The sequence below is a fragment of the Cricetulus griseus genome (assembly GCF_003668045.3).
Source record: "Cricetulus griseus strain 17A/GY chromosome 1 unlocalized genomic scaffold, alternate assembly CriGri-PICRH-1.0 chr1_0, whole genome shotgun sequence".
Taxonomy (NCBI): domain Eukaryota; kingdom Metazoa; phylum Chordata; class Mammalia; order Rodentia; family Cricetidae; genus Cricetulus; species Cricetulus griseus.
The window spans coordinates 77571541-77586620 of record NW_023276806.1 but is presented as its reverse complement, the minus strand read 5'-3'; the positions used below and the strand labels follow the sequence as shown (position 1 = coordinate 77586620).

General features: G+C 38.4%; 1 protein-coding gene and 1 pseudogene across 3 annotated transcripts in view; both read left to right on the top strand.

The window, feature by feature from the left end:
- The window catches only part of Fstl5 (follistatin like 5), a 507741-nt gene that overhangs the window by 104793 nt on the left and 387868 nt on the right, over positions 1–15080 (top strand). The window lies entirely within an intron of this gene.
- Positions 11763–15080, top strand: part of LOC113832878 — a 35390-nt pseudogene continuing 32072 nt past the window's right edge.

Sequence of the window (15080 nt, the reverse complement as noted above, 5' to 3'; positions counted from 1 at the left end):
TCCTTCGTTTCTTACATTTTCTTTATAGTAACATTTATGGTATCAAGCATTGATGATTTTCATAGATTAATGAAACTACCCACTTGAGTCAACTAGTAGTTGACCATGTAATAAAGCTTAGCTAATCTGTCTGGAAGTCAGAACAACCCAAAGAATAAGTAACATGAGCTGTGAGCAGCAAACTTGTGACCTGGCATTGAACTAAAAAGTCTCATTACTGATGGAAGAATTTAAATACTGAGAAAACCATGCTCAACATAAGGAGAATTATTTCCTTGATTTTGTGATTTGATGTTGTCTGAAAAAAGTAGACTACAGATTTAATAAATTTGAAACAGCTTATTGCCTTTGTGATATTGAATAGACTCCATAGAAATGTATTGGTTGTCAATTCATAAGTAATGCAATACACACACTAATAATAATAATAATAATAATAATAATAATAATTTTGCTTTTTCCTAAGCTATTCAGAACAATAGCTAGTGCTGGGATTTAGTAATGCACTATCTTTATTGTTAATAAAGGAATAATATTTGGGGTTGGAGAGATGACTCAGCAAATAAGAGTTTCTACTGCTCCATTCCTAGCACTCTCATCAGGCAGCTCACAATCACCTGCCAATCTAGCTCCAAAGGTTCATACATTCTCTTATGACCTCTGCAGCCACCTTTACACATGTAGCAGACACATACAGGCGCACACACACACACACACACACACACACACACACACACACACACAGAGAGAGAGAGAGAGAGAGAGAGAGAGAGAGGGAGAGAGAGAGAGAGAGAGAGAGAGAGAGAGAGAGAGAGAGAGGGGGATACATATACACACAAAACAATAAGAATAAATATTTAAAAAATTTCTAATTTAGGGAAACACATTTTAGCATAGAAAGTTGATGAGTAATCAGAAATCTATATTACTTGTATAAAAAGAACACATAAAATTTCACAGAATTATATTTTAATATATTACATCTGATTTTAAACATTATTTCTCATAATTATTACATTTTCATTTGTTTAACTTTACAAATGGAAAGCAAAATTATTTTAAATTATCTATTATCTCTTTTTCTCTTTCTCCAAAACTGATGAGTAAATTAAATCATTACCAATACTTAGAATGCAAGGAAAGTATTCTGATTCTTATTAAAGTTATCAATATTGTGAATAATAAAAATGAACGTGACTTAAAAATTCAAAACTCTGGATCTTGAGAGATAGCTCAGTGATTAAGAGCACTGGCTTCTCTTCCACAGTTCCCGAGTTCAATTCCCAGCAACCACGTGGTGACTCACAACCATCTGTAGTAAGATCTATTACCCTCTTCTGGCTTGCAGGCATACATGCAGACTGAGCACTGTATACATAATAAATACATATTTCTTTTTTTTTTTGTTCTAGGATCTATCTCACCCATACATAAACTATGCAAATATAGTTTTAGTCTTCTTCAAGCCACAATCTGGCTCCTCATCATCCTTTATATTCCTGATTTACAACATCTAATATTAAGTACTGCATTGTGTTCACTTATGCAGTCATGCTGGTTAACACTTTGGGTGCATGTGAAGCTGCCAACATTTAATCATGAGTGTCTGAAGTTGGTGGGAATGCATGCAGGTCTACGTTATTTGAAATAAACATGTGAAAATAACTAGTGCATTCAATCAGAATCTGTAAATGGAAACAGGAGAAGCCATACACACCGAGAGAAAGTGTGAGCTTCTCAGTATAAAACCAATTTTAACCACTTTCTGTTTTTCCCACAAGTGACAGTTTATGGAAAGGAGTTTGAATCAAACTTGGCATTTACAACTAATCTCCTCCTAACAAAGGAAGAAAGGGCTGAAGCTTGTAATAGTCCCCTCCTTCCTCCAGTAGGTTCTCAAGCCTCTTCAGCTCTGAAGTATATAGTATCCTTTCCTTATCTCACTGATCATCTAGTGAATGAACTTTTTCATATTCTTATTCAAGGACATGGCTCTATCATCTATCTATCCTGCTGTGCATTTAAGGGTCAAGATATGGATTGGAGGAAAGAGCAAGTAACAGAAACAAATGGAACACACTTTGTTGAATCTGCTATGTCTTGGGTGATCATCTGTAGTAATAGTGCCCATGACTTCTTAAGAATGATTTTGTGTATGAGAATAAGTAAGGCAGACAAGATAGCTGGCACACAGCAAGTGTAAATATATGTGGGGGTATGACAGATGAATAAACTGCATGGAAAAATCATGGATGACCTTGCTAATAATGTCTCATATTCTAATGTTCAGGAAAATATGTCTAAAGAAAGGAGTAGTAATCCCATTTTGCATTTGTTTCGTCACTAGGATTATCCATATGTTGTTCTGCAGTTAAACTATGAATATGTGGAGGAGTGCTCAGAAGGGGACTCCATTGGTGATTTAATGAAGTAAAAGTGAAACTAGTTATTGTCCAGGATAACTTAAAGTTTATCTTAGGATAATTTAATTTACCCAGAATAATCTTAAATTTTGTAAGCCTATGAGACCTGGTAGAAACTGACTATTGTTTCTTAAAACTGACACAATTATTTAACTGGTTTGAATTTAAAATGTAAGATTTATGATCACAGAACACATTTCAAAGATGTATTCAGATAGACATTTAATGTCTGGTAAAAGACAAATGGATAGCTTTTACCATCAACTCACACAAAATCACTGCTTCAAAATGATTTCAAAAGAGGGGATTTATTTCACCACTAGTAAATTACTGAACTGGAGACTGATGTGATATTAGTAAACGCTGTTGGTATTATCAGTGCCTAACTAACCATGAACTTATTCTCAGAACACTCCCCCAGCTAACTGTGCTTTTTTCATAATTTTCCTCAAAGCACCTAAAGCACCAGCTACCTTTGCAGTCTTTCTCTTTCTCCACCTCTTATCTCTCTCTTTCTGTTGTCCCTTGTTCTCCCCTTTCTCCATCTAATCCTTGTCCCAATGTTTTCTCCATATCTACTGTATGGATAATTATAAGAGATTTACCATATACTGAGAAAATTAAAATTTCTTCTTTCAATAATCTAAATTAATATTACAGGGCTTATATATCATTGATGTTTCATTTTACCCTTTGAAACTACTTGATGTTTATTTCCATTTTAATTTATTCTTTCAGTTTTTCCTAAGTGTTGTGACTTGTGTCGAGGCCTCTGACTTATTTTATGCCCATGTTCCAAACCCCTCTATTAGACTTAACAGTTACAGTCTTCTTGGATATATTCTTGGATATAATGACATTTCTTTTGGAAATAGAGATTCTCAGTACTCCCTAAAATCAGAGGTCATCATCAGGAATATTTTACACAATTACCCAAGTATATGACCCTAACTTGTTATTTCATTTAACATAAATTCAAAGAAATGTCATTCATGTATACAATAGACCTTTAAAAGGTCTTGTGAAACTTTAGATGGTTCCTTTTTTTATTAATCTTCAGTTTTAAAGGCAATTATACTCAGTATTATAAATATCTGTGTCTTTTTGTCCAGCAAGGATAATAAGAATATAGAGTGGCTCATGTTTCTATGTCAAAGCTCTTGACACACTCTCTCCTTATAACCCTTAGGAAAGGGACTGTTTAAATACAATAGATGATTTCAGCTCATCACATTCTCAATCTTCAGTCATCCAGTACAGGCTCACTTTAAAGTGTCTGTGGAATAAGCAAACACAGTTACTTTATTTTGAAATCTGCTTGTGTGTTAGTTGGGAAATAAAAAGAAAAGTTAATTACTCAAATAATTTCTAATTTTAAACTATAGTAGAACTTACTATGGTTGCTTCTGTGGGAATTGTTGAAGGAAGCATGTCTGGGAGGATCTTTTATATCATATTTTCAGTATGCTGTTATCTTTATGAACATGTAATCTATTGGAGGTTTGTATTTTTAAAATTGAGATGTGATTAAGGCATGAATGAAATTGACTGACCCTTACAGTAGTAATTCAGTTGGATTGAAGTGTCTTACTCATCAGATCACCTGTGAATATGTAATCTAGTATAATTTTCCCAGAAGAGAGTAGTTTTCTTCTTTTGAGACATTTTTAGACAATGTGTTTGGTGGTGAATACATATTTGTCAATGGACCATGAAGTATTTACTATATGGAGATAATTAGAAAGAGATTTACTATATACTAAAGGAGACAATTCAAAATGATTTTTTCATTAACCTAAATTAGTATTACCAACCTAATGTTAATATTACTCTTTGAAATTTAACTTCATCTTAAAGAATTATTTGATATTTATTTTATGTCAGTATTTTAAGCATGCCTGGAAATTTCATCTGCACAGAGGAGTATTTATTTCCATTGTCAGTTCTTCAGAGGAGATTTCCATCTTCCTTTTTCAGGTTTATAAAATGGTTTTATTTATTCTTTGAGAATTTTGTAAAATATATCTTGGTAGTATTTTTTCCTTCTCTCAGATCTGTCTCACCTCCCTACCAACCTAGCTTCATATTTACTCTCTTAATAATAATGATGGTGAATATAAACAGATGAAACAGAAGAAGAAGGAGAAAGAAGGCCAAGAAAATGCACACACACAAACCAAGCAAACTTGGAGTTTCATTTGTATTGATGAATAGTCCTGAGTTTGAGGCTTGCCCTGGAATGTGGCTGATATAAACAATGCCACTCCATTGAAGAAAACTACTTTCTTTCTCTTAGAAGCAATGGCTAAGTCTTAGCTAGCACTTTCTTGTCTCTGTTCTGGAATTTTGTATGATGTGAACATATGCAGATATTGTGCAAGTTTTCCCAGTCTGTGTTAAGAGTCATATGCACATCACTCTTGTTTTATTTGGACACTATTTCATTTAAGTCATCTAGCATCTCTTCCTCCTACAGCCTTTCTGCCCTCTCCTCTGCATATCTCTCTGAGACTTGTCACTATCATGTAATTTTGGGAGGTGTATTGGAGCTCTTTATCCAATGTCACAGAAAGATGTAACCTATTCATAGAACTGGGGTTTTTATGTAGTAACATAAAACATCTAGTATGGAGAGTGAATTCTCCATTTTATGATAAAACCAGCTAAAGCCTTTTATACATGTATATATTTTAAGAATTTTGATGAAAAAAAAGTCAGGCAACTAATTCCTGTGGATGATCACATGTCAAAGGGTTAGGATCTTGGGAAGTGTGTTTCTACAGGGTATGTGTATTACAAAAAAAATTAAAATGATTTGTAATTGAAAGATTTCTGAAGTAAATGTTGTTAAAGGGGGAATTAGGAGCCTTTATTCTGGACAAAGTCTGTCTTAAATTATGACAAGCTGAGGCACACCATCCTCTTCTCTCTGTTATTGCAGAATGGACAGTTTTTCTAGTTGAATTCTTTAGATAGAACCCTATTGATGGCAGTCAAACTCTGTTTCTTGGGGGGCACTATCTGGAGTCTCAGGAACTCCTTCCCTATTGCAACCTTGATTGGTGGACAGTGCCACAGATATTAAGCTATACTCAGATCTACATTCATGAAACCTGTGTGACTATATTTTATGGAGAGACCACTTTTTCATCATTTGTAATGACTTGCTTTTAAATAGAAAGCAGTAGTATATAGGTAGTAGGTTAGTATATAGTAGTAGGTTAGGTCTTTACCCAGGTCAGAGATTCTATTCTCTCGACCAGAAAGAGTTTTCCTTAATGGGCTTTTATTTCTATTCTAACAATACAATAAATGTAAAGCGATTTAAGTATGGAGGGATCTTTCATTAACATGCAATAATTGTGCATATTAGTGGGACTTAGAGTGTTGTATTCATAAAAGCTTCTGATGTGTGATATGCATAGATTAAACTTTCTTTTTCTATTTACTTCATCCTCTAATATTATCTCCATTTCTGGACAAAAACTATTTCTATTTTCAAGTCAAATTTCTTAAACCTTTCACTTGAAAGAGTCTATGATGCAATTTTATATCCGTGTCTGTTTTATTTTATATCACAGTTTCCTCTAATTCCATCCATTTTGCTGCAAATATCAAAATTTAATTTTCATGTATGGTTGACACATACTGTAATACATATATAATTTTCTTTTTTATCTGTTGGTGAATAGCTAGGACAATTCTATATCTTAGCTATTTACAAAACCTGCTATGTTAAACAGAAACTACAGATGTCTCTTTTGTCTGATGAGTTCATTTCTTGTGGCTTATGTACCTGAGTTGCCCTCACAGTGAAAGATTTTTCTACAGATTCATTCTACAGATTCAAAGCCGAAGACCAACTTTTTGAGAGCAGTATTCTGACTCTCCTACTTATAAATAAAATCTTCTCTTCTTTAGGATCCTACTCACTGCCTCTGCTTTTTCTTTCATCACAGCCTTACTTTATAACAAAATTATCCTACTTGCTGTCTCTTGAAGACAGAGGTAAAATGTGTCTCAGTTAAGGCTACATATCCTTTCTTAGGCATCTTTCTTGGTACATACTGCATTATGGATGTATAATTTTACTTGATTAATAATGTGCATGCTTGTATTATATTTTGTCTTAAAACGGTATCTACAATGAACTTCTCCAGGATCACATTTTCCCACCACAAATTCTAAAGTGATCAAGAGAGAAGGGAGACAGAGAGGGAAATTTCCTGATTCTGGCATTTCTTCACTAAATCTTCAGTATTTAAGTTCTGTCTTGAATTTTTAAATTATGATTATCCCAGCTATAACAAATTAGATGTAAATCAAATAACAACAGACATTACCAAGATGATAGAAAAAGCAGTGAGATATGTGAATTAATTTTCTTTAAAAAGAAATGAAAAATAATTTAAAATTGAAACATGGCATTTCCGGAATTAAAATCAAAATAGCTCTTTCAATTTTATATTGTAACCATATTTAAGAATCAATAATATTATAATACATGTTGATGTGAAATTAAGCTGGAGTTTGATCCATTTCTGGAGACATTTTTTCAGGTATATTTCCATTTGTTTAGATATGCAACCTCACTATTAATAACTTGGAAGATGGTATTGCACTTTGTTCTCTAGATGAGGAGCAATATAAGCTTGGCTATATATGCCTTCCACCTAGGCAGGGTGAGCATGTGCCATGTAACTCACACCTATGTGCACTGACTCTAACACATTTCTTTTACAAGAAATAATTCAAGAGGTAGGTGTTCATTTGATTCATTTTTAGATCTGTTCTTCATAGGGATGTAGGATGAAATAATACTCAAAAGGAGCAAAATCTGAACCTTTAGTAAAATATTGAAATGTCTTCATTGTGGCTTCCAGATAGTCTTGAACTGTGTAAGACACTGTACTTACTTTATGGCTTACAATAAAAATACTTCATTTAGTGGAAATATAATTTATGTTGGAAGTGTTAATATTTTTTACAAAATAACCTCTAAATTTTATTGTATTTTCATTTTTGCTACTGTCATAAATTTATCAATATATATTATCTTTAGAAGTGGTGTTGCTGGACTTATGGTTGTTGTAGTTTAGAAGCAGTGGTGAGAGGAATCATGAGATACAACAAATCCACATGGAAGTTTATTGATGGGGTGGTAAAGAGGTTATCATGAAGGCCTACAGGGAAAAGCAAGTTGTGCAGAGAGAGGGAGTGATGGGCAGAGCTTTCGTTAAAAATGGCTCTTTGAGCATTTGTACAGAGGCTTTTGCAGCCACAAATCATGTATTGTAATGATGTATATCCATAGGTTCCTGGGCTGGCTAAGTGTTTGCCTGAGTAGTGGTGAATATATCCTGCAGGTGAAGCATTCACCATAATGCCTGAATGTTAATGTTGCTATCTTTGTTTGTTATAAAATGGTGAAGAGTTAAAGGATATAGAGGGTGGGGTAGGGATGAGGGCATCAAGTTCTCAAAACTGCTTCTTGCTGAGCTGGGGCATTGGAATTTGGGGGGACCTGAGAAAGCTGGGGTGGTTGGTTGTTTCACTGCTGTCCAGGCTCTGTGAAGGCATGTGCCTCTTGGATCTGGGGAGACAATGGGAGAGCAGAAGATAAAGTTAAATTTAGGAGAAAGTTTTTTTAGGTTCTGGTAATTAAGGGGTACTTAATTGAGAGGTACATCTGACCTGTTCAAGGGGAATCCAAATTTACTTCGTGGAACTTACAAGAATTATTTGTGTTTATGAAAAGGTATGTTTTGGTCACATTAGCATTCCCACTGTTTATTTTTAATTATTTTTGGTTTTTTGAGACAGAGTTTTTCTGTGTAACTTTGGTGTCTATCCTGGCACTTGCTCTGGAGACCAGGCTGGCCTCGAACTCACAGAAATCTGCCTGCGTCTGCCTCCCAAGTACTGAGATTAAAGGCCTGCGCCATCAATGCCCAGCCCCACTGTTTATAATCTGTACTGAAATCCACATTAAGGAAAGGGTGACTTTCTTACATTGTGGTAGTATTCTGCCAGGTGAATGGCTTGTCAGGATTTTGTCAATTAATGTTAAGATTATGAATTTCTTGAGTATTACTATAACAGTAGCATTATAAGAGAGAGAAATCTAGAATACCTTTCACTCATTTAAACATCTCAAATCATTTTCTCCTTATCACCAATTAAGCTTTCTTTTCTTCATATAAATGAACCTTAAACCACCTGTTCCTTCCCCATTATCATGGCCTCACCTTAACACTAAGGAGACACAGGTGGTTGATTGCTAAGTGCAGTCAATAGTAAAGAATTGTATTGCAATTTCTTCTGAGAGTCTCCTTTCTGAGTCTGGGACTATGGATATCTCTGGAGTGTTGTTGTCTCTTACCAACTGGACACACTTAATAGTCTTTGCACCTTCAGCTCTGTGGCTAATGGTTGGTAGTCCTGGAACAACAGCCAATTGGTTTGATTAGAAGTTTTGAATACATTATTGGGGATACATAGAGGCGTGGTTGATGAAGCAGGGATTGATTAGTATAACAGGAGAATGAGGATCAGCCTGGGACGAGGAAGAGGGGTCAGAAAGGAAAGCATGTGGGGTTCCCAATCTGGCAGGAAGGGAGTAGTCAGTAAAGTTCCATAGGAGGGAACGGAGGTGATAAAGTAATGGTGAAAGCAGGTGATCAGGGAAAGGTGAGGGTTTACATAAGAGACTGGGGGCTAGAAACAGCCACCCATGCATGATTTCAAAGGATGAGATGTGGGTGGTTTGGGGAGAGCCCAGAGCCTGAAAAGAACCAGCGGCAAGATCCTGTGACATTTTAACAAAAATATTTTTTAAGAAGAGTTTAGTTCATCCTATCTTTCCTGAGGAATGGAGTTGGTATGGGATATGAAAATGCCAAAGGACATTGAGGGATTTAGATACAGTTTGAGAGATCTAACAGGTGAATATAGAACTGTTGTCTGACTGAAGAGAGGCTGGAATTTCAAATTGAGGGATAATCTCCTAGAGAAAGAGGTCAGAGACTGTGTGAGCCCTCTTGTTAGAGGTGGGAAATGCTCCATCCAGCCTGAGAACAAATCTACTAGGACCAGAAGATATTTCACACATCTGACTGTGGGCATGTGGGGAAAGTCAAGTTGCCAGTCAATCCCTGGGAGGGAGTACCTAGCCTGGTGGGTAGGAAAAGAGTGGCCATGATAGCCAGAGTTAGCGTCTAACATCTGACAAGTTTTACAAGAGGCAGTAATCATTCTTAAGAAATGCAAGTCTTCAGGAGTGGGCTACACGTAAGCCTTGATAAAACAAAACAGAGCCAGGCTATTAGGATGAAAGAGCTGGTGTAGTTAGGACAGATTTTTCTAGTGTCAGAGGGTCACTGGGGGGATGTGGGTTTTAGTTTATGAATTCCTTGTGGTGGATGAGGTGAGTCTGGGCCTCAGGGGGCTGAAGCACTAGCTGCCTACTCAACTCATTTGTTTCCCCTAGAGATAAGAGTTGTCCATCTGATGAGACCAGTAGGGAATAATTCCTATAGCTTTGAGGAGATAGCCTTTTAGCAAGGCCATAATTTGATTGGAGTTGTTTAATGGATGCTTCTTATGCTGTAAGTAGCTCATGCTCTTTCCAAATAATAGCGTGGGACGGAAGGATATGAAAAGCATATTTGGAGTCTGTATAAACATTTAGGGGTTGTCCTTGTGCCCATTGGAAGGCACAAGTGAGAAATATTAATTCAACCTGCTGGTCGGTAGTGTGAGCAGGGAGGGCCTGTGCTTCCATTACCCCAGTATCAGACACTGTGGCATAACCTGCTTTTCGGGTCCCCTCATGTAAAAAGGAGCTACCATCTGTGTACCAGTTACAGGTCATCTGAGGCAATGTGCCCTCTTGTATGTGTGAAGGATGAGGCAGTAGTTCTTTTAAGATTTCAATGCAAGAATGATATAGAAAGTGGTCAGTGTTGGGCAAAGGAAGAAGATTTGTGATATCAAGGGGTGGGCAAGATTAGAAAGTAAGTGTGGCATCTTGTACTAGTGCCACCTGGAGAGAAAGAACCTGGGAAGGAGGTAGAGCTTGTAAGCCTTTATAAGGTAAAAGATGGGACAGGTTGTGGGGGGAGAAGATAGTGGCGGGTGACCCAAAGGCTAGTTTCATTTGATTCACAAATGAGCAGCCCAGGAGCTGATAACATATGAAGCATGCCCATCCTCTGGAAATTACATCAAGTTTTTGTTTGTTTTTGTTTTATTTTGTTTTTGACAGGTATGCTAGAGGTGCAAAGGGAGATCCCAGCCTAGGAACTCCAAGAACATATCCCTCTTCTTCTGTTAGCAGGAGAAAGGAGGAGTTAGATCTGGGAAATGAGGAGCAGTAGCATGGAGGAGAGCCTGTTGGAGCTTCTAAAATGGCTTGGTAATGGGAATAGGGAGAGGTTCATGTGAAGGGGCAAGTGACGCCTCATATAAGGGGCTAGTTAAGAGGGAAAAAGAGGGAATCTAAGAACATAAGAAGCCAGATAGTACTAGGAAAGATAAAATTTCCTCTTCAGTGGAGGGGACCATGAGAGACTGGTCTAGGTGTTAGCTACCTAAGTGATAGTTTTATGAGTTGGGGTAATGGTTAGTCTCAAGTTGGTGACCCAAGGAGTTTGACAGTTGAACCTTAGAAGGAGACTCTATACCTCCACCTAGATAAGAAATTTAGAAGAGCAGAGGTGTTAGTTTGGCAAATGTAGGGACATGATACAAAGGAGAATATCATCCACATACTTTGGGGAGACACAATGAGTAGGTCAGAAGCTAAAGTGTGGCCAAATAGGTGTGGCCTGTCTCAGAACCCCTGGGGTAGGATAGCCCAGGTGAGCTCTGTGGAGCTGTGAGTGTTATGGTCAGTTCAGGTGAAAATAAAGATATTTTGAGACTGATAGCTGAGAGCTATAGAGAAAAAAGCATCCTTGAGATACAGAATTGAGAAATGAGAGGTCCCTAAAGATATAGTGGAAAGAAGGTTGTAGGGATTAGGTACCATGGGGTATAATAGGAACTACTGCAGAATTAATAAGCTGGAGGTCTTGAACTAAGCAGTAGTTCTCATTAGGTTTCTTAGGAGAGGATGCAGGATGAAGTAGTGTTTTTCTTAGGAGGCCAGGGAAGCTAGGTTTAAGTCCTAAGGCTCTGGAGCGGGAGTGGGTGCTGGCCTTGGGTAATGTACAGGGTAGGGTCCTGTAATTGAATGAAAGTGGAGGAATGGTGTCTAGTCACAGAAGGTTTCTGGGTGTCCCAGACTTGGGGGTCCACCTGAGAGGCAGGTAATGGAAATGACATGTTGGAACCAGTATGGTAGTTGAAGAGGAGGAGGAGGAGGAAGAGGAAGAAGAGGAACTTCAGGTAAATCTGGTGTCAGGCGAATGTTGAGGGGGAGCAAAAGAAATACAGGCTCCCACTTTGGCTAAAAGATCCCTTCCCAGAATAGGTACAGGACATGTTGGCACAACCAAAAATGAATGAGTGAGTAAATACTCCTGAAAATGCAATTGAGTGTTGGGTGCTAATGAAGTAGGTAAGGTTGCCCACTACCCCAACAATAGGGAGATGAGAAGGAGAGGTGTGTCTCCAAAATTCCCTCAGGACCAAGTATTTGGTACCAGTGTCCAAGAGGAAGGAGATAGATGGCCCTGAAAGCATGATCTCTACCCATGGTTCCCTGTCAGAGATGGGCTGTCAATAGAGCCACGGTTCCTTCAGTCATCCATGGCCAGACCTTGAAAGGCAGCTGGATAGTCTCTGTTTGATGTATCCATACCATGAGGTGCACAGGAGCAGTCAACTGACCAGTGTTCCTCTTGATGGTACTTTGGACATGGCCTATGTGACACACGGGAATTAAGGTAAAACTGGCTCAGTGACCTTCCTGACTACACTAGAAGCAAGGACATGCTTGTGCACCAGTCCCAGAGGACAAGGGAGCCCAGGCAGTCACTGAGGCCATGATACACCTTAAAGGCCAGTGCTAAGAATCCTAGCTGGGGGTTAGAGGCCCTCTTTCTAGATGCTTCAACTTGGCTCTAATGTTGGGGGAGCTCTGAGCAAAGAAATAGATCATAAGGAGTTGTCTGCCCTCCGGGTTTTCAGGATCTAAGCTACTAAGAAGACCTTTGTGAGGCATTTTAGGAACTGGGATGGATTTTCTTGACTGTTCTGAATGATTTCCTGCAGTTTCTCATAGTTTTCTGTCTTAAGGGCAGCCTTACAGAGAGCCATCAGGAGGCAAATTGTAAATGGACTTCTAGCTAGAGGGAACCCTGGGGTATTATAATCCCATTGGGAGTTGTGGTCAGGGACTGCCTTTGCCCTTACTAAATATGCTGCATTAGTTTAAGAAATCTCATCTGCATGGCTCTAGCCTATTCCCAAACTGGCCTGCCTTCCTCAGGAGCAGGTTGTTAGTTAGGAACTCATATAGGAGCATGTGTGAGTGCAGCATGCACACACGCACACACACACACACACACACACACACACACACACAACCATGAAAGGTGAGAAGATAAAACTGGGTAATATATTGGGATTTTTTTATGGAAGTAGTAGAGTTAGAGGTATAAGGGCCCAGTCTTTTTTTTTTTTTTTTTTTTTTTTTTTTTTTTTTTTTTTTTTTTTTTTTCTATTTGATTGAGAGAGTTCTGACAGTGAGAAGGGGACATGTAACTTAACCTACTTCAGCTACCTGTTGAGAAGAGAGAACTGTAGCTGAATTGGCTTGGGTGAGATGGAGGCCCACGTTGACTTTAATGCAAGTAGCAGGAGGAGCAACATTAGGTGCCAGTCTGGGAACTAGAAGGGTCCATTACTGGAGAGGAAGAAGGGGCTGGAGGAGCCAATGGAGCAACTACATGTTGAGGACGAAATGGTGGGGGTTTATTAGTGGGATCTAAGTTATTGGGGAGTTCCTCTAGTTCAGATTAAATAACTAGAAGCACACACAATGGAGAAGAGGAAGCACAAAGAGAGTGAAGCTGAGATAGACAGATGCTTGTATATATGGCACCTCCTTACATTTATCCATTTCCTGGCAGAAGTTATGTCCTATAAACTTTCAGGGTCTGAACTGCCATGAGTCTGCCAATTTAAGTTGTTATCTAAGGGGTATTTCGGCTGGTTCTGAGTGCAAAGACAAATGAAATTAGAAGTGATTAAATATGGCATTAAGTATAGGGGTATTTGGCTTTCTAAAAGACATCCTACAGAAGCAGATGGGTTCATATTTTTGTTTTGTTTTGTTTTCCATGAGTGAGGCAGAGAAAAGAAAGAAAAATGAAATCCAGTGGCTTTTTATCAAGCGAGGATCACACGATAGTGGCTCAAGTCAGCCAGTGACTTCTCAGTCAAAAGAGCTAGTGCTGGGGCACTAAGCCTGAACGGAGTCCAAGAGATGAGAGGGGTGCAAGCTGCCCAGTGAGGGCAGAGGCTAAGGGACTACGTCCAAGGGACTCTTGGGTTCAAGAGATGAGAAATTAGACCTCACTCCTGGGGCATGGCCTGAGGTGATTTTTGGCAAAGGGGCCAGCCATACCATTGAAGGTGGTGCCTGGGTTTCCCCCATTTCCAAGGACACCAGAGGGTTGCCAGACTCCTAACAGTCACTGCCACTAGTCCAGGGGAGTGTTTATACCAACTATAAGAAGGGAAACTCACCAATTGTAGCCTATGTTGTGAGAATGGACCCAGTGGATGAGTAATTGGAACGTGGCCTGTCATTCAGAGTCCCTGTGCCTCAGGGTGCTGGGAGGCCCTGTGGGTTCTCATGTCACCAATGTTGTAGTTTAGCGATGGTGGAAAGAATGAATTACAAAATATAACAAATGCACATGATTGGGAAGCGGTGTAAAGATGGATTCATGATGGCCGATGAGGAAAGGGAAAGAGTACACAGGCAGCATGTTGGTTGGAGCTTACTTTAAGGGGAACTCTTTGTGCATGCATTCAGAGCCTTATGCAGCCATGCGGCATGTGGTATAGGCTGGAGGGACCCCAGGCTGACTAAGTATTTGCCGAAGTGCTGGCAAATGTATCCTGCCAGGTGACAGGGTGGGCCAGCGTAATGCCTCAGTGTTAACAATGGTCATACTCTGTGCCCCAACTTGTTAGGTTCAACCTTCCATCCTTCATAAGCTGTTGTATGTCACAATAACAAAAGTGACATTGAAAAACAGGAAAAGATTTATTCAATGCAGTCACATTGAAAGTTTCAAAAAGATCCAAAGTACCCCCCCACACACAAGCCTACCTTCAGAACGTATTTAAGTAATACTGGTCACGCTGTAGTCTCTCCACCGACAACTGACTCAATTGTGTCTTCTATGAAGTGTGCTAGCACATGTAAATTTATTTCCAAAAGAAAAGTTTGCTCTCTGCCTTGTCCAGCCTTTAGGTATTTTCTTTTAATAGCATGCTATTCCATAAACAATTTCAGTTTGTTGGGTCCAATGTGACACTAAAGTGGTAGCCTTAGTGGTGTACAAATACCTCTATAAAATAGATTTATTTCCATCATATATTGAAAACTATTACCTTTAGTTTTCAAATAACTTATATTGAAAGCTATGTAAATTAAACATTTTCTGCATTCATTCCTCTGCATATGTATGTGTCTAT